The 19001-nt window shown below is 34.1% G+C and overlaps 1 long non-coding RNA gene across 1 annotated transcript; it reads left to right on the forward strand.

The window, feature by feature from the left end:
- Nucleotides 1–3536: 3536 nt before the first annotated feature.
- Nucleotides 3537–18708, forward strand: LOC108756082. Its single transcript, XR_001939812.1, has 3 exons — nt 3537–3595; nt 3748–3925; nt 18627–18708. It is a non-coding gene; the product is annotated as an uncharacterized LOC108756082 (long non-coding RNA).
- Nucleotides 18709–19001: the final 293 nt, after the last annotated feature.

Genomic DNA, 19001 nt, shown 5'->3' on the forward strand with positions numbered 1-19001 from the left:
CAACCAAGAAATCATATTTTACTTTATAGTATAATAAGAAAATAATAAACATGTTAATAGTCTTCTTTATTTTGTATGAATCTTCAACTAAATTTTAAATTACGTGTAATTAATATAAATAAATTTATTTTGTCAAAATATATTTATTACGTCATTTTATAATTATTATTTGAATAAAGAGAATATTTATTGCTGCTATTTAATCATTAAATTTACATATATAAATCCCACTTTTATTCTCACAAATTACTACATGTTTGACAATAACGAAAAAGATAATTAGTAGATGATAATAATAGAAATATTTATAATATAATAATACTTATAATAATATGCCGTCATATATCTTAAACTTATTTTAGGCTAATAAATAATATACTGTAATTTATGAATTAATATCAGTTTAATAAAGATACATTATTAGGATCTTCATATATAAAACATATTCTTTTCTGCAAATTCTTTGATAATTTCTAAAATATTAAACTTTGTAATTGTTAAAAAAAAAAAAAAATAAAGAACATTATTTCTAAAAATGTTAAATAAAAATAAAATGTTTTACAATAAAAACCAAAAAGAAGAGATGAATGATACAAGAAGTTGGCTGAAAAGAATAGACTTATTAATATGCAAAATCTTTTTGGTAGACATAAGTTTAATAAAAAATTAAAATTTTTCTAATCGCTTCTTCTATATCATAAACTTTCTTTGGAACACTTGTAATAAAATATTTTATGTTTACATTATAATGACGTAATAACAAAAAAGTGGAATAATCTAGATTAAATATATTCTTTATAATTTGTCAATGACTTTTCCCATCATTTCCTTGTATGCAGTAATTGCTCGATCAGATGCTGCTATTAGTTCCTTGTGATGCTATTCTTTTGCTTACTCCCTCTATCTAGCATCTTCAAATAAAAAAGCAGACCACTCATCCAATTACCTCTGAATTCTGATTTTTTTTTACTTTTTTTTCATCAGATTCATCTTTATTACATTTATCTTTATTAAATCAATTTTCTGTGTCACAATCTTGAGAACTTACTGATCGCTTTCTCAAATTGGAAGCCAGGGTCACAGGTTGGATACAAGGTTTATCTCCCAGTACTTCCTCAAATTTATTGAAAAATTTACTTAATGGATTATTGCCTGATTGTTATGGCCTTTTATCTTAATATGCTTCTTAGTTCAGTTCTTTAAATTTATTTTCGCATTGTGTACCAATGTACACCCACTGATTATTCTCATTTTGAAGAACAGTAGCAATTTTCCATTCTTTCAAAGATTTGTATTTCTCATTTTTGAAATCATTCTCATATTCTTTCTGCATAAATTAATCGTCTTGTATCATTATCCTTCAAAGATGCTGTAACGTTAAAAAAGTAAGTTTTATATTAGTCATGGTAAATATTATTGCTAAGCAATAATATAAAGGAGAAAAGATCTCAGACGAGTAATAAAAGAATGCAAATCTAAATGTAAATTTTATTACTGCATTATACTAGAACAGATTTGACTCACAGAGATTTTTTCACAGAGAGAGAGCCATGATCTAATAAATAAGTACGAATTAAGTTACATAATGTTTTAAAACGGATGTTTATTTTGTTGATCTCTTTTAGTTTTATTCTCAGCTATATATCTATTGTTGATGTAATTTTATTGAAATTTTTCTTTATATTATTGTTTTACAAAAACAAGTTTGATTTTAAATATTCTGTAATTTTGACGTTATCAAGAATAAATTATCAAAGAAACATAATGTCATAAGAATTTGTACCTTGCTGTGTTGACGCCTGCGTACTCATTAATGTACTACTACTGGACTCAGGAATAAGACTTTTGGGCTCATGATGACCTACAATAATTTCTTGTAGCCCAAAGAATGCTACAGATTCTTCAGAAATAGGTACTAATATTACAGTTTTATCTAGAAAAAAAGTTACATACTTATTTCTTACAAACATTTCTAATCACAAATGTGTTTAGGTTAAAAGATACAAGTAAACTATAAATTTTGCTTACCTATCATGTCATAGACTAGAAGATTTCCTTAGAAAATCATACATCGCCATGTTATCATTATTAGTGCATAACATATGTCTTTCTTTTAATACATTTACACGCTCCATTGCACACACAAGGTGTTTTTCTTTCAAAGTATTTTATTTCTATTCTATATTGCACTAGAATTCTCTTTTTTGCTTTCAAATATTAAAATGCGCTTGGCTTAGCTCACTTTAAGTTTCAAAAATATATTAATTCAGTCATGAAAAATGTCCTCACAGTTCAAAACATCCCGCCATATACAAAATTACGCGGATCCACCGTAAAATTTCAAGATGAAAAATTTTCCCTCCGAGGTACTACTCAGTAGAGTTTCCGACCGCGGAAACTTTTTACCTCTGTCACCTCGGTACAATCCGAACGTTTCCGAACGGCGTGAATTCACCCGAATACACCCAAGTAAAGTTTCCGAATGCACCCGAGTGAAGTTTCCGAACGCAATCCAACGGCACAACGCGAACGGAAAACGTCCGTGTGCGGTCGCGGTAGATGCGGATGCGCGAAGTACACACCTATAAACGTCACGTGGTGCGGCGAGACGTAGATTTGCGAGTGTGACTCATGGTCCTAGCTAGAAACGCGTCACGAGACGCTTGAAATGCAGCGCGATAACAACCAGCGCGTCGGCTGAGAAAGCTCAGCGGAAGCCGTAAATTCTCGATCCCCTGAATAATGTCGGTCACTAGAGAAATGCGAAAACCGGAGTTCCGCTTTTCAGCTATTGGGAATATCCAGTGGAGGTAGAACACGCTCTACCTCCTGGTTATTGCGTATCAGCGGGACTTGCCGGAACCGGTCGGAAAACATATCGAGAGCTTTCGATGGAGACAAGATACACCTTACCTCCGCACGTTTCTTCTTCTTCTAGTTCCCCTGTATGGATTTCTAACCCTATGCTTGGATTATAATACCATGCGTAGAACGGATCTGGTGATCCAGCATAAAAATCTCTTCGGGGGCAGAGCTCTGCTTAAAAGTTACTATTCAGTATAAGGTTTGCCAACATAATCAGAGGTCTTCAAATATATCTTTGGAATTACAAAGACAGAGACTCCAGATGCCGCCTCATTCGGTGTGCAAATCAACTGCAACTGAGCGTTACCATAGGTGCAAGACCGTGTATAAAAAACGAATATAGCTAAAATTTAAATATTAAAGTTACATTTATTCATGAAAATAACCAAAAAATTGATAGCTTTAATGTTTGACAAAGCAACAACATAAACTAATAAAGAAAGGAAAATTCCAATTTCAATAAGTGACTGAATCAAATCATTTCTAAATTCAAGGCTGACCCGGGGGCAAACCCAAAAAATATGATTTAGGTCCTGAAATTCAAAGCTACACTCACAATCTGGATTTTCCTTACAGCCTATTTTATATAAAAAGGCATTTGTAAAAGAATATCCCGTTATTAATCTAACCGCCTTATTAAAATCATTTTTATAAATTTTTAACTTATGAAATGAAGTTAAATCTACCCCAGTATTTAATTCCATAAAATATCTACCTGTGTTTAGATTAAGTGAGTTAAAAAATTTTTCATCCTATCTCTATATGTTTGAGAACGAGCAGCTAAACAATGCTTATAATCCACCTTATTTTTAAGCAACATACCGTATGATTCAATTTATACATAACACTTATGTGTGTATTATTGGTATCCGATTCCACAAGGTCATCATCATTAATCACAAAAGTCTTGGAACTATCAGTGAAAATCCTAATCTCTCGGGTAGAAGGTGATCTAAAAACCATCAGACTATTTAAAAGCCCTATTTGGATTACTACAACCTTTGGCCAACACATCAGAGTCCATATCCACCTGAATCTTAACTTGACCCAAATTCACAGGGTAAGCAAAAGCAGCATGAATATTCCAAACATATAACGGCTTTTTAAAGTGCTTAATTTCATTCCAATTAAAAAGGATAAATGGTATATTTCTATTAGGTACTCTCCCATCTGCCACCGATTGAGAAAAATAGTTTAATTATTTAGAATTTTACTATTAAGTTGATTACATTTAAGCAAAAAACTTTCAGATAGTTTATTTATTGTATTGTTAAATGATCTTTGGCCAGAAAACTTCCAACTCACTCTATTAGTTGCAGCCTTAGGTAACTCCAATGCCTTCTTATATGCAGCGCATAACAAGTTGTTAATTAGGTCAATATATGAATTGGCCGCATTAATACCTATACCAGAAGGCTTCCCACTCAAATTGTGCCAATAAGGTGGCATTAATAAATTTCAATGACATTCGAGCACTAATTCCCTACGTGAATCCCGATATCCACTTTAAAATATTCATAAGTATAGATTTATTTTTCAAAAAAGCAATATGATTCTTCCAGTTTAGTCTAACATCCATGACTAATCCCAGATATTTAACCGATCTACTAAAAGATATAACCGAATCATATAAATCAATTGATTCAGGAATATGAAATTTTCTAGTTTTATGGAAAATAATATACTGAGTCTTATTGATTTTAAGTGAGAGATTAATGGCTCCAATCATTCAAATAAAGAATGAAAGGCCATCTTAAGTTATTCATTTACTAAATTAAGTTCCTATCCCTTGATAGCACAGTTACATCGTCCGCAAACTGAATCATAGAGCAATTGTGAGAGATTTGAAAGACAATCTTTCTAATATAAAAATTAAACAACAATATCGACCCTTAAGGCAATCCCTTCTGAGTGGTATTAATGCCAAAAACATTATTATTATAAAATTTTACCGATCTACCATAGAGAAAAAACTTAAAAAAACTTTTATATGATAACAAAATGTTCAACATATTTAAGTCATTATAAAGAATATCCAAAATGACATTATCATATGCTCCCTTGATATCAAGAAATAAAGCACCCAGTAATTGACCCTGAGTAAATATATTATATACTTCTAAATTAATATGGGCCAAACAATGGTCACAAGATCGCCTCTTGCAAAAACCAAATTGATTATCCAGTAAAATATTCTCTAATTCAACAAATCTTTCCAAGCGCCTCAAAACTAATTTCTCAAAGATTTTAGCCAAACAAGATGAGAGTGATATCAGCCTTAAACCCTTATTATTATTTTTTGGAATCAAAATCGTGTCATATTTCCTCCTAGACTCCGGAAAAATACCGTTGTCCATCATTTGATTAAAACTTCCACAACTGTATGTGGCAGATGTGAAATGATTAAGTTATTGATTAAATCAGGACCAGCAACACTATTTATTTTCAGTAATAAAATTGATAAATATATTTCATTAAGGGGTTACGCCACCCTGACGGGACTAAAAACACATTCAATTTCAATAATTTTTTTTGGCGCTGATACCGCAAATTAATTTTTTTCTTTTTTATTTTCAAATTGTACATGCTTTTAAAAGTATGTAAAAAAAAAATCAGTTTAAAATTCTGAAAATGGGTTAAGATAGGCGTATTTTGGTCCGGGTTGATTTTTGAAGGCGCCCTTGGTGGTGTAACGTCCACTGACGACATTTTTCATCTGAAAAAAAACAAAAAATTTTTTTTTAAACTTTAATGCAATACGCATCGTGTAGCATACGGAATTTGAACAAAAAATTTTTTTCGATAAATGGGAGCAGTTTGAAAATTTTGTGTTGTTTTTAGCCCTGAATTTGTTATTTAAAACATTCATAAAAGTTGTAAAACTTAATATATCAAAAAATCCGTATGCTACACGATAGATAATATCGTAAAGAAGATACCATATAAATTTCAAATTAATCGGTTGGATAGTTTCCGAGATAATCGTGACACCGTTTCAAAAAATACAGTTTCGAGTAAAACGGAAAATAAAATAAAATTGTATTAAAACCTTAAAAATCGATTTCTTTTTGCTTTACCTTTTTAGTCCGCAATTCCAGGGCCACACTTCTTACACTTCACTGCTTCACTAATAATTGAAAAAACTAAACTTGTTCAAACGCGCACGGTCGGCGAGAGGCGAAGCGGCAGTGACTACCTGCGACCCTCTGTCCGAAATCCGCTCGGTCACGCTGCCACTGTAACGCGCATAACTTTCTCTATATTTGAAATATTTTTACCGGTCCAATCTTAAAATGTTCCTGACATTTCAGGCTTCAAAATAATGCAAAAAAAAATCCATTTTTTGAAAATTTCAGGGTGGCGTAACCCCTTAATATTGAAATTCACAAATAATCTCTCAGAAAATTGAGAATCTATTGGAGAATCAAAACTATTTATGCACTAGGGTGGAGCCAAATTATCTATCATAGGAAATATTTTATTTTCAATCGATTGATCACTAGGAATAACCGGATTATTAAATGTACAGTTCTTAAATATATTAATCATTTCCTAAAAATTCTTTGATTGGAAGTTATGATCCACTTTAACAAATTTTCTGAAATTTTCTCTTTTGGCAATAATTTTTCTAGCTTTAAGGGAAGATTGTCTGTACAGATATAAACTCTCTCTAGAAGGGGAAACTTTAAAATTATTAAAAGCCAATTGTTTATCCCTAACAGCTTCTTCGTACATTTCATTCCATCAAGACTTATTTTTTGCTCTCCGATAACTCTCAAATTTAAGCCCAATAACAATCTTATAACCCTTATCCAGATCATATTTAACAGTATTAGAGCAATTATCTATACATCTTCCCCCCCCCCCCGATTCAAAAAAAGAATTTAATATAGCGTCCTGCAAACTATTATACAATTCACTTGAGCTGTTTTTTTTCTAGTAAATTTTTAACTCAAACATTAATTTTATTTTGAAATACCTTATTATCCTAATATTTTGTAATTAATTTAAGTCTGTTAGAAAGAGTCCAAAAACTATCCTGATTAACCGAAGTAACTTGAATCGAGATCGAATAATGATTACTTAATATTTGTAAGGGCAATTTGTAAATCCGTAATGGCATAAATCAAATTTTTCTCACAGTCATTTGCTCTAATAGATCTCTAAGAGCAATGTTGCGCATTAAAATCTCCACAAATTACAATACAAAAAGACTCATTTAGTCTAGATATACAAAAGAAGAATGTTTTTTTCATTCCTCAGGATTCACTTTCACATCTGGAGGTCTATATAAAGAAATTACTAGCAACTTTTTTTTTGAAAGTCTAAATCCATTCACAACTACCACCGTTAATTCCAATTCTGAAACCGTGGAAATTTAAGACTATATACTGATGGATCCCATTTGGTTCTGTGTATAATAGCTGTACCTCCTCCGAAGCGACCTCATACTCATCCCCAACCATCATTACGAAAAACAGTAAAACGGCCATAATAACACCTGCTCTTAGCCAAGATTCCTGAATGCAAACAACATCATATATATTTATCTTATTGGAGATTTCATGTAATTTAGATTGTAATCCCCTACTATTGTATTATATAAAACATTATTGAAATAAGAAAATCAAATGCGAAAAAGTTGAAGTGTTGAATTTCAAGAGACTGATTAAATACAATAGAACAAAAAAAAATTAATTTAAAATAGAATTAAATACTATTTTAGCAATCTCAGAGATTTTTTATTTTCTAGAAGAACTAGTTCTAGCTAACGTGCAATAAATTTTAGCAAGGATGGCTCAAAAGCCCATTCTAATCTCCACCATGATCTCCCAAATTGATATGACTCTTATTTGTAATTTTATGAACAACATTCTTCCTTGTACCAATCGTAGTAGATGCCGAATCCTCAGGTTCTACCAATGAAACCCGATCCTCATCCTCTCTTTCAATTGGCACTCTATTAAACTCCTTAACAGAACCACCACCATCATGATAACCAATAGCTGTTTTTTTCTTTTTTTTTAAAACGAGACATAAAGGGATCCAATCTGGAATTACCTTTTTCCAAAGATGTCAAATCATTTCCACTCTCCTTCAAACCAGAGGCTCGTTCTAGTACCTTAGACATCGAATTTTTTTAAGGATCACGAGCGTCACCATAAAACAAAGTATCATTCTCATCTGTTTCTCTAGACATGTATGCCAATGGATAAAAAGTTCTTTCAATTTCTTTTATACTTTTAATATTATGTTGTCTTAAAAGTTTTTTTGATAACAAAGGATCTACATTAGCATAGGCGCAAATCGTACTAATTAATTTAAAATATTCAAAAACCGGCCAAGCTATATCAAAAGAATGATGTTCTTTACGACAATTATTGCAACTGACTGAGATATATCATATATATAAGCATATATATAAACATCACGAGCAGATCTTGTTACATTTGAAGTAGTGTGACTACATTTAGCATACTAAGATAACTCACCCTTAGTTGCTTTGTTCAGTCGCGTAAAAGTCTCCGGAATATTGACTAATATTCCTTAATTTGTATCATTCGACACCGTCGATGATATATGAAATATCTAATTAAAAATTCGTATATAAGAATACATTGCGAGAAAATATATAAAAAGTTTAGTAAAGTATTATTACCTTCAACATCATGAGGATAAAATCTAGCTTCCTTCTCCTCCTCCTTCTTCTGTTCTTCTTCTTCATTTTCTCGCGTCAAAAAGTGACATTTTATTATCCTTCGCATAAACTTACTGTAAATTTTTGCTAACTTTTTAAAACTTACGTCGTGGTAGAATAACGGTTCTACAACACACAATATGGGCAGAATCCTCATCATCTAAAACAATATTTATTAATAATATTTTTACATAAGTATTATTATTCTTATTTATTATTTATTTATTATTGTTCTATCCTTACAAGAATTGGTTTTATAGGAAGAAATGTTTTAAAAATCCGACTTACTGGATGATAATATAACGATGAAGATGTTCCGCTCATTACGTGGGTAATCCCGCACGGCCTCAATTCGTGCTCTTCCAAAAATTAAATATTTTAGTAAATTGCCTAATCCAATTTGCAATATACTATTCATCGTTATTCTCATTCATTATCAGGTCGGGTACTTTTTTTATTCACGAGACGCATATCGTACGCTTTATCTGCCGGATAATTGCTTGTGTCGAAGTGATATCGCATTTTATTATCTCGTAAACGTCCTCGCACTCGACGCAATATATAAAACTGTCCATGTCGGTGTATATGATTTTGTATTTGCCGCGATGCAGCAGTAACATGTATGTACTCGTAGTGAAATTCGTAAACTTTTGATATATGTTATAGTTTACACATACCCACGTAAATCTGCTTGTTGAATTTCTTCTCTAGTTTTCGCAGTTCGGTGATTGGATTTTCCGCAAAAACGTTACAACTCTTGAAATTCGGTTTCGCAATCATTGCCTCCGCACCGTACCGTCCGTCCTATTTTATTAATAATTTTATGTTAACGTGATTCCTAGTTAATGTTTTCCATAGTTGTACGAATAGCGCGTTGTTTATTAATTTATATAATTTTTTTTCGAAATCATTATTTGCGTTCTAAACTGTGTATTGAGTTCAATATAGGCTGCGGTCCACTTGCTTCTTCCAAATGCTCTGAACGCTACGCTCCAAACTCTACGCATCAATTGGTTAGTTACTGTTACAAATGCTACAATTGCTACGTGAACGTTCCAGCCAATCTATCTCTCGAGGTGAGGCAGTTGGAACAAAGCGAGATAAAAACGATGATGTATTAACGACATAATCAGAATTGCTAGGAGCGTTCCAAAGCGTCAAATAGACCAGTCATGTTGTGTGTAGTGCTACAAATGCTCTGAAGCGTTTGAAATATTAAGTGGCTCGCAGCCATAATCACGGAGCCAGACGGAGCAAACTATAGCACCCGATAAATCTTTGTTACGTGAAGACCTTGATGAGTACGAGATATTGCAAGTGACGGTAGTGGATGACATAACGCTGTTTATCATACAGCGTCGCTAGAAGTTTATCCTCGCGCTTGCCGGGCGGCTTATCGCGCGTCGGATAGAAAGGTAGGTAAGTATGTCGGTCATGTAGATGTTGCGGGAGATCGAGAATATAACCGGTGAGCGTATCGGGAGCGATTGTGCTCACGTCAACGTTTGCAACGTCATGGACCCATCGAAAGTGGCGTAGGGCAGCGGTTGACACATTGCCTATAAGTATAGATTATTCACGTCGTAGTACATTAAGTACGACGACGCTTTCGATGGCTCGTACGGACGCATCTACTTATTAGCCTCTATGTATTTGCCGGAACATTAATTGAGGCTGCCGCGTATACCGCGGTCGATGAACATGACTGTATCGAGGTGAGCAACTCAAATACTTACACTATGCTGAAACATATACGCGTAAGTATATGTTTCAGCATAGCGTCCCATGTGAAACCAGGCAAGGTGTAATAATACGCGAGATCAAAACCGTAACTCACAATACAAGTTTCGCGGAAATTTTCAAACATGTCGACTAATAAGAAGACATCGGTTTTAAACTACAGATCACCGTCAAGCGTTCGAATAGAGAATCGCTGCCAGACATTCACGGCGTAAACGTAATCGCTCTCGAATACGGTATCGCCTATCACCAAACTGTAAAATGATTCGCGTAGTGGTAAGCGTGACCTGCAATTTTTCGAAACAATCAATGTACTCGTAAAGAAAGACACTTTTACGAGTTAATTCAAATTCTTCGTCTGATAAAGTTGAAAATTTGGAACGTAGAATTTTTAATTTTTTTTTATTGACATATGACGACAATTTATCGAGACTTGTAACATTTAGAAATTTGGATAATTATAAAAATTATGCGTTTCGCGGGTTTTTTGGAATGCCAATGTTTCGTGAACTTTACAGTCCACTTTATTAGGGCGAAGAGCAGCCTTGATACTGAGCTGTCCCTCCGGGCCGTTCCTTTTTTATATTACGCTACTTATTGGAGTAGGGGGGAAAGAAGAGAATTGTGAATAAGGGGGGGAGAGGGGACGGGAGGGGGAATTAGTCCGTCTTTAATAACCGGGAGAATGGTTTTCTATATTTTATTTATGTTGTAGCTTTTATCTCTATTTAGATTGTTAGGATTTTTGTATCTCTATGGCTTCTCTATACTTTCTTGGAAAGTATGAAGTAATATTGGCTATGTGGTCGTTTTATCAAAGTATCAGTATTTGATGTCTTGTTTCGATGTTGTGTTCTGATAACGTGACTAAATGCTGACTGCGTGACGTATTTTAACGTGACATCACGTTAATGTTCTATTATTCATAAATTAACCATTCTCCCGGTTTTTCCAATATAAATACCGCAGCAATAAAGTATTCTGTATACTTCTGCGGAGCTGAGTTGAGGTCTTTGATCTTTAGGATTTCTTGAGATTTGTCCTATCAAATGACAAATCGAAGGACTCTTCCCATACAAAATAAATAATAATAAATAAAGAGCAAAGTAAGAGTCGACACATTTCTTTAAAAATTATACGAAGAATATATTACAATTAATAAGAGGTAAAATTATATAAAGCAAAAATAAAATTAAAAATAAAAAGTTACAAGTTTCGGCTACCGGATTGAGCCCTCTTTAGACATTAACATATCAAAAAAACCGCAGTACAAAAATGATTAAAGGAAATGTTCGCATAATAACAGTTCGGGTGAGTTTTGATGTAAAACTCGACATTATTCGCATACAACTTAATTGCGCCTATTACTTTTTTCATAAGAAGTTTTTTATCTTTTTTATTAACTAGAACTTTTTCAAGAGACACGAAACACATTTGACTGCTCAATTGTATGCGAATTCATAATTGTACTGTTGCATGTGGGTTTCAACGTTGTGCAACAATACAATTATAACCAGATTAAACCTTTTGAAAGTCACTCGGGGTCATGGCCTGGACCACATGTCAAAGTCAAGGTCATCGGAAAATTCTCCGCTATAGTACATAATTACCGAAATTTGTATGAATCGATGAACTTTAATTTTATACAATTTCGCAATTCCGCTTTCTCAGCAGTATCTTTAACATATTTGGTAAACGATATATATATTTCTTTTGATAATATTCTATATAATCTATATATTATATATTTTATAAATTTTATATAATATTCTGATATAACTTTCATATATATTTCTTTTGCTATTGATAATAATTCAACGTGTTCATCGTATGCGGTTGCGATTTCCTTAATTATAAAGTGCGCGTTAATTGTGCAAGCGCAATAAATTATGAAAGACGATCGGAATATAAAACAAATTTTATAAAAATAATTTAGATTATAATTCGAATGTACTGGACCACAGCATCTACCGGTGAAGTGGCAATGATCGCGTATTCACGTGTCATCCGGCGCAAACAGTTTTTTTGCAAAAGTGACAACGCGTCACACTAAGGTACGCCTCCCATTGTTGTTTCGACAACGTTTCTATGGGCACGTTAGTGGATTTGATATTTTTCACGCGATGCGCCAAGTCTTCGAGTTATCGCGCGAACCACGCAACGAAATCTTTACCACGACGAAACCGATGTACCATAATGATAACGTGTTGTTATATGAACATCGCACGTAGTATCCTCACGTAGTATCAAGAGACACGATAGTGTTTCGGCGCTAAGATAAAGCGTAATATCTAGCGCGAGACGCTGCCGTGACTCCTTTGTGCGAGCCGGGGGACCGAGATTATCTCAATAAGAGTAAAACCGATCACGTTCTATGTACTCGTACGCTTCGATAGCATACTCGTACACTTCAGTTGCATAGTAGGGTATGGTTGGCGAAATCGCACACTTTTCACTTAAAAGCTCATAACTCAGAAATTATGAAGAATATTCTTAAGTTTTTTACAGCATAATAAACTTGTTCCTTTTCTTATGTAACTTTTTCATAATTTTTTGCGCTATTATTGAAAATAAAATTTTTTCAGTATGATACGATTTTGACAACAAGAAAATTGCTTAAAGAAATCACACAATAAAAATATTCTTCATTAAAAATATTACAATAACGCAAAAAATTCAAAAATTATATAAGAAAAGGAAATAATTGTATTTTACCAGGTGTATAAGTATGAAATGCGGATTTTTTCAAAAAAAAAAACATTAAATTCGGAAGAATGATAAAAAGAGCTTTATTCAAAGTATGCTCCATTGCTAGTTACACATTTTTCCCATCTTTCGGGCAATTTCTGGATACCACGCCAGTAAAAATCTTCCCCCTTTGCCGCGAACCATTCATTGAGCCATTTTTTCACATCTTCGTACGAACCAAAGCGCTGCTCAGCAAGTGCGTGACCCATCGATGCAAACAAGTGGTAATCGGAAGGAGCCAAGTCTGGTGAGTAAGCCGCATGGGGTAGAACTTCCCAGCTGAGTGCTTCCAACGTGTCGCGAACCGGTTTTGCCATATGTGATGGAGCATTGTCATAAAGAAAAATGACTTTGTGTTGTCTCTTTTGGTATTCTGGTCTTTTTTCAAACAGCGAACGGTTCAAATCGATCAATTGTTGTTGGTAGCGTCCAGCATTAACCGTTTCACAGGTTTTAACAGTTCATAATAGACCACACCCTTCTGGTCCCACCAAACACAGAGCATCGTCTTTCTGCCAAAGCGATTCGGTCTTGCGGTCGATGTGGATGGTGCGCCTGGGTCTATCCATGATTTTTTGCGCTTGGGATTCTCAAAATAAATCCACTTTTCATCCCCACTAACGATACGATGCAAAAACGACTTCCTTTTGTATCGTGCAAGCAAAATTTCACATGTGTTTTTGCGCCTCTCCATCTGCCTGCCGTCCAACTCATGCGGTACCCATCTTCCGGTCTTCTGAATCTTTCCCATCTCTCGTAGGCGATTGGAAACAGCTTGTTGACTAACGCTCAATTGCTCTGCGAGTTGTTTTTGTGTTTGTGAATCATCTTCGTCCAACAATGCTTGCAATTCCACATCTTCGTACCTTTTTGGCGGTTTTCCGTGTTCCTTGTCTGCAACATCGAAGTCACCACTTTTAAAACGCCGAAATCATTGTTCACACGTATCTTGCGATGGAGCATGTTCACCATAAGCTTCTCGAAGTAATCGGTATGATTCAGCAGCAGTTTTCTTCAAATGAAAACAAAAAATTAATGCTGTCCGCGAATGCTCTTTGTTTGGTATAAATTTCGACATATCGAACACAGCAACACAACACTATGCAAACACTTTTTCAATTTATCACTCGTGCGCGTCTGACACTTGTTGGCACTTCAAAATGGCATAACAATCAAATCTTTATACTACACACTGCATTGATGCGCCATCTGTTTTCTCAAATCCGCATTTCATACTTGTACACCTGGTATTATGCTGTTAAAACTTAAGAATATATATTTCATAATTTCAAGAAATAATTTAAGAAGTTTTGATGTGAAACAAAATAAGCACTTCATAGGTTTCTAATATACATTTTTATATAATAATAAATGAAATAAAAATGTAAGAAATGTGAAAATATTAAGCATCATGCAATTTAAAAGGTTAAATTGAGATGCGATTGAGGAAATTACAGTACGGTGTAATTTAGGAAACTAGAGCACTTTTAAAACTTTTATTTATTTGAAGCATTTTAATAAACAAAAATGTAAGGCAAACTTTGACTCTATTAATTTAATTTCAATAATAGTCTAATCACGACAAATTATTATATCAAAATTTAAGCTATTTAATTTATATTTTTCGTAATTCTGTTATAAAATACGTTGAAAAATAGCAATAATATCACGACTTTTTTATTTATGTAAATAATAACTCCTATTATTTAATCATGAGTATAACGGAGTAACATTACAGTATTATGTAGTTCTTAAATAATTCGTGAAAAAGTATATGAATACAATAATTAAAATTTTAAGCGAAATAGTGTGATTTAGAAGTCGGTGCGATTTCGGCAACTTTACCCAATGTGCTTTTATTTTTTCATATATGATCAGCGAGCGTTGCGAGCGCTGCAACATTTCTGCACATTTTACACATTTTACACTCTGCAGAGATTATAAGTGAAGTTTACTGTCACGCGATCGCGGAGGAGTTGAGCAAGTGGCAATTGTAACTGAAGTTATATAAATAACCTGGTTATCTCAAATTATTTATAAAAATACTTTCAGCCAATGCGTTTTCGCGTAAAAATAATACATGATCAACGAGCATTGCGATATGTATCGTAATGTCTCGGTCGGTTCAATACAATATGGGCTACCTTCTAAAACATAACTATGGTAATCAAAACTCTAATTGATGTTAATTATAGAGTTTTATAGGTTACTGCAGTTAGGTTTTGAAACGCACTCAGGATTAATAAAGTCGGTTTGAGTGTCTCGGTAATAAATAGATAAATGTTGAATTTAGCCTCCTCACCTCCGATGTTGATACAATTAAGCTCATTCGTCGCACAAAATGAACGAATCTGACAGAAGAAATGTCGCTCTGCCCCGTGGACCGAGGTATCAATCGTTAAAATTAATGACTACCCATACAGCACAGAAGATTGAAGCAATATTCCTGCAATGTTGCAATATTGCAGATTGCAATGTAACATTGCAGAGATATTACAGAAATGTAAATTAACAACGTGCCTGCAAAATGTCAGTAATATGCTTGTAATATTCTACAAACATTGCAAAACTATAATTCTTTAATTGTTATAATAATAATAATATAAAAATATAAGTTTTTACAATACTCGTATTTATGTACAATAGTAAAATCTTTTTAACAGCCGCTTTTATGATATAATAATGATTAATATAAATTATTTTATATTTGAATAAAAAATGTATTGATCTATATTACGTCTTAGATTACTTTCAAAAGATTATATAATATTGAATTTGGATATAATCATATTCATTGGAATATTTTATGGTTTTATCATAAAAAATTACTTTTGGAAAGCACATATCACTAGAAATGCGATATGTAGAAAAATTAAAGTTAGTGAGATATACGAGTATGTATAGAAATAGTTTTCATTTTAGAGTCTTTGTCAAAAATTTTTCCAAATACATTACAATGCAATATTGCTGGAATGTTTTGTTGCAATAGCATAACAAAAAGCGGACATCTTAATATTGTTGGAATTTTGCAAGAATGATTCAGCAACGTTTCGCAACCATCACGTAATATTGCAATGTATTAATTAAATCATTCTGCAATGTTTCTGCAATCTTTCTGTGCTGTATGAATACTTAGGTTAGGAAATCTGTCACATCGATGACATAGAGGACCACATAAGTGAGGCTGAAATAAATTTTTTCTTTAATTTTACAAATTTTAGTTACACAAATTCTCTGCTTTAAAACACATTCTTTGCTTTAAGAATACAAATTATTTTTTACATAATTTTTGTTTTTACAGTAGAAAATTTATTTTGGTTAGGTATCTATTTGCTTCAAAAATACAAAATTATCTGTTTTAAAAACAAATTTTCTACTGTAAAAACAAAATTATTATACATAGAAAATAATTTGTGTTTTTATAAAAAGAAGTGGAATCCAACATACATTGTCTGCCAAGGATACTTTAAACTATTTTCCTCTACAAATTTTTTATACTTTTTTATAATTTTAAAAGTATCCTGTCTTATTCAAATCATATAGTTATTTAGTTTGAATGCGATAACGAAGAAATGGCTTCCTTATATACATGATAAAAACGTTGAGATTTGGGTAAATATTGCATCAATAATTGAGCAATTATTGACCCACATAGCGTATAATATTGCAGTAAGATTACAATATTACAGTTGTATATTACAACTTGCAATGTAATATTATACTACTGAAATATATCATAATATAATATTGCAATTATTTTGTTGAGACATTACAATGTGATATCTCAATATCATTCTGCAATATTACTACAATGTTGTCTAAATATTGCAGTGTGATACATTGTAATATAATATTATCACAATATTATTCAAATATTACAATATAATATATCGCATTAAAATATTACTGTAATATTGTTTAAATATCTGGTATTATACGGCACTATCCGACCGAATAGTAGAATATCATTAGTATATATTAGGGAATATATTCGGTTAAAATTTATTATTGTGGAAGAGTCTGCTTAATTATATGAGTATGCTTAATTATAGGATGTTCTACAAATTAAATATATCTCTCTTTATTCAGTACTATATAACACATCGGTCAATAAGTCCCCGGTCTAGCAAAGAAAACACAAGTGTTACATAAAAATTCGAATTTATTCATCAATATAGTTTCCTTTTAAGGCAATACAATCAGTCCAACGCCTTTCCAAACGTTCGATGCCGGTTTTGTAGAACGATTTTGGCTGACCCTCAAAATACGCATCAGTTTCGGCGATGACCTCCTCATCCGATCGAAATTTCTTCCCAGCGAGCATTTTTTTGAGCTCAGCGAATAGGAAATAGTCGCTGGGGGCCAAATCTGGCGAATACGGTGGGTGCGGGAGCAGCTCGAAGCCCAACTCGTTCAATTTAACCATCGTTGCCATCGACTTGTGACACGGTGCATTGTCCTGGTGAAAAATGATTTTTTTCTTCGCCATATGGGGTCGGTTTTCGACGATTTCGGCCTTTAAACGCGTCAGTAGTGCCATGTAATATTCGCTATTGATGCGCCCACCCTTTTCGAGGTAGTCAATGAAAAGGATACCATGGGCATCCCAAAATACAGATGCCATAACCTTGCCGGCCGACGTTTGAGTTTTTGGTCGCTTGGGGCGGCTTTCACCGGCTGCAGTCCACTCAGCTGACTGCCGATTCGACTCGGGTGTGAAGTGGTGAATCCATGTTTCGTCCATGGTCACATACCGACGCAAAAAATCTTTCCGATCCTTCTGAAACATGGCCAAACAGCTCTCGGAATCATCGACGCGTTGTTGTTTTTGATCCACAGTGAGCAAACGCGGCACCCACTTCGAACACAGCTTCCGCATCGACAAATGATCGTGTAAAATGGTAAAAACACTTCCCTTGGATATCTTTACGATGTCAGCAATATCATCCAGCTTTAATTTACGGTCGGACAAAACCAATTTATGGACCTGCTTGATTTTTTCGGGGACAACTGCCTCATTTGGGCGACCAGAGCGGTGTGCATCGTCGGTGTCCGTACGACCGCGTTTAAAATCAGCATACCAGTCGATAATTGTTGATTTGCCTGGGGCAGAGGTGCCATAATGTTTGTCCAACCACTGTTTTGCCTCAACGGTGTTTTTTCCCATCAAAAAGCAGTGTTTAATGAGCACACGAAATTCCTTTTTTTCCATTGTTATGAAAATAACCAAATTAGCGTCACTAAAGCTTCAATAACTCACACAATAATGATCCGAATGACATATACATTTGACAGTACGCCTAAAAGGGTCTGTTCTTTCGAACCACTATGTACTTTTTGTGTTAGTGGCGCTCTCTATGTGTCAGACCGGGGACTTATTGACCGATGTGTTACAGAGGTACCTTGCGGTATTTATGAAAATTATTGCGGCGCCTTGCGGCGCGTGTAAGATGTGTGTGCTAGTGTAAGTTATGTTTCTTCCTCGGAGTCCTCGATGTCGAAGTCGGTCCCGAAGAACTGCCGTGACAGCCGTGGGCGTGTTAATCCTCTTTCTTTTCCTTTGTTACTTTTCCAGTGTCTTCGGTTGTGCGGGAGTCACTCACCAACCCAGCGGGTAACCCGATTTCTAACTCCCGCAGTGCTTTAGGCAGCGGAAACGGCGGTACTGACGGCCTCAGGGTGCTCGTGCTCGTCTGCTTGTGAAGGCCGGGTTATCGTCGCGGATCTCTGACGGAGGTGTTCTTTTGCCGGAGCTCCAGTAGTATGAGTCTCCACGGGAAGAGAGGATCAAGCGGCCTTGCTGCCTTTTCCGTCGATAAATTCTCGTGTATGCGAGGAAGACCGGAACGGTCCCGGCGACGCTTCCGCGGCAGTGTGTCTTCTCGTTGCCAGGAACTAATTCCCGTAGAGGCCCGAAAGAGATTCCCTCTGCTTCGCGAAGGTCTGGTAA

The sequence above is a fragment of the Trachymyrmex septentrionalis genome, unplaced genomic scaffold, assembly GCF_001594115.1.
Source record: "Trachymyrmex septentrionalis isolate Tsep2-gDNA-1 unplaced genomic scaffold, Tsep1.0 scaffold93, whole genome shotgun sequence".
In the NCBI taxonomy this organism is placed as follows: domain Eukaryota; kingdom Metazoa; phylum Arthropoda; class Insecta; order Hymenoptera; family Formicidae; genus Trachymyrmex; species Trachymyrmex septentrionalis.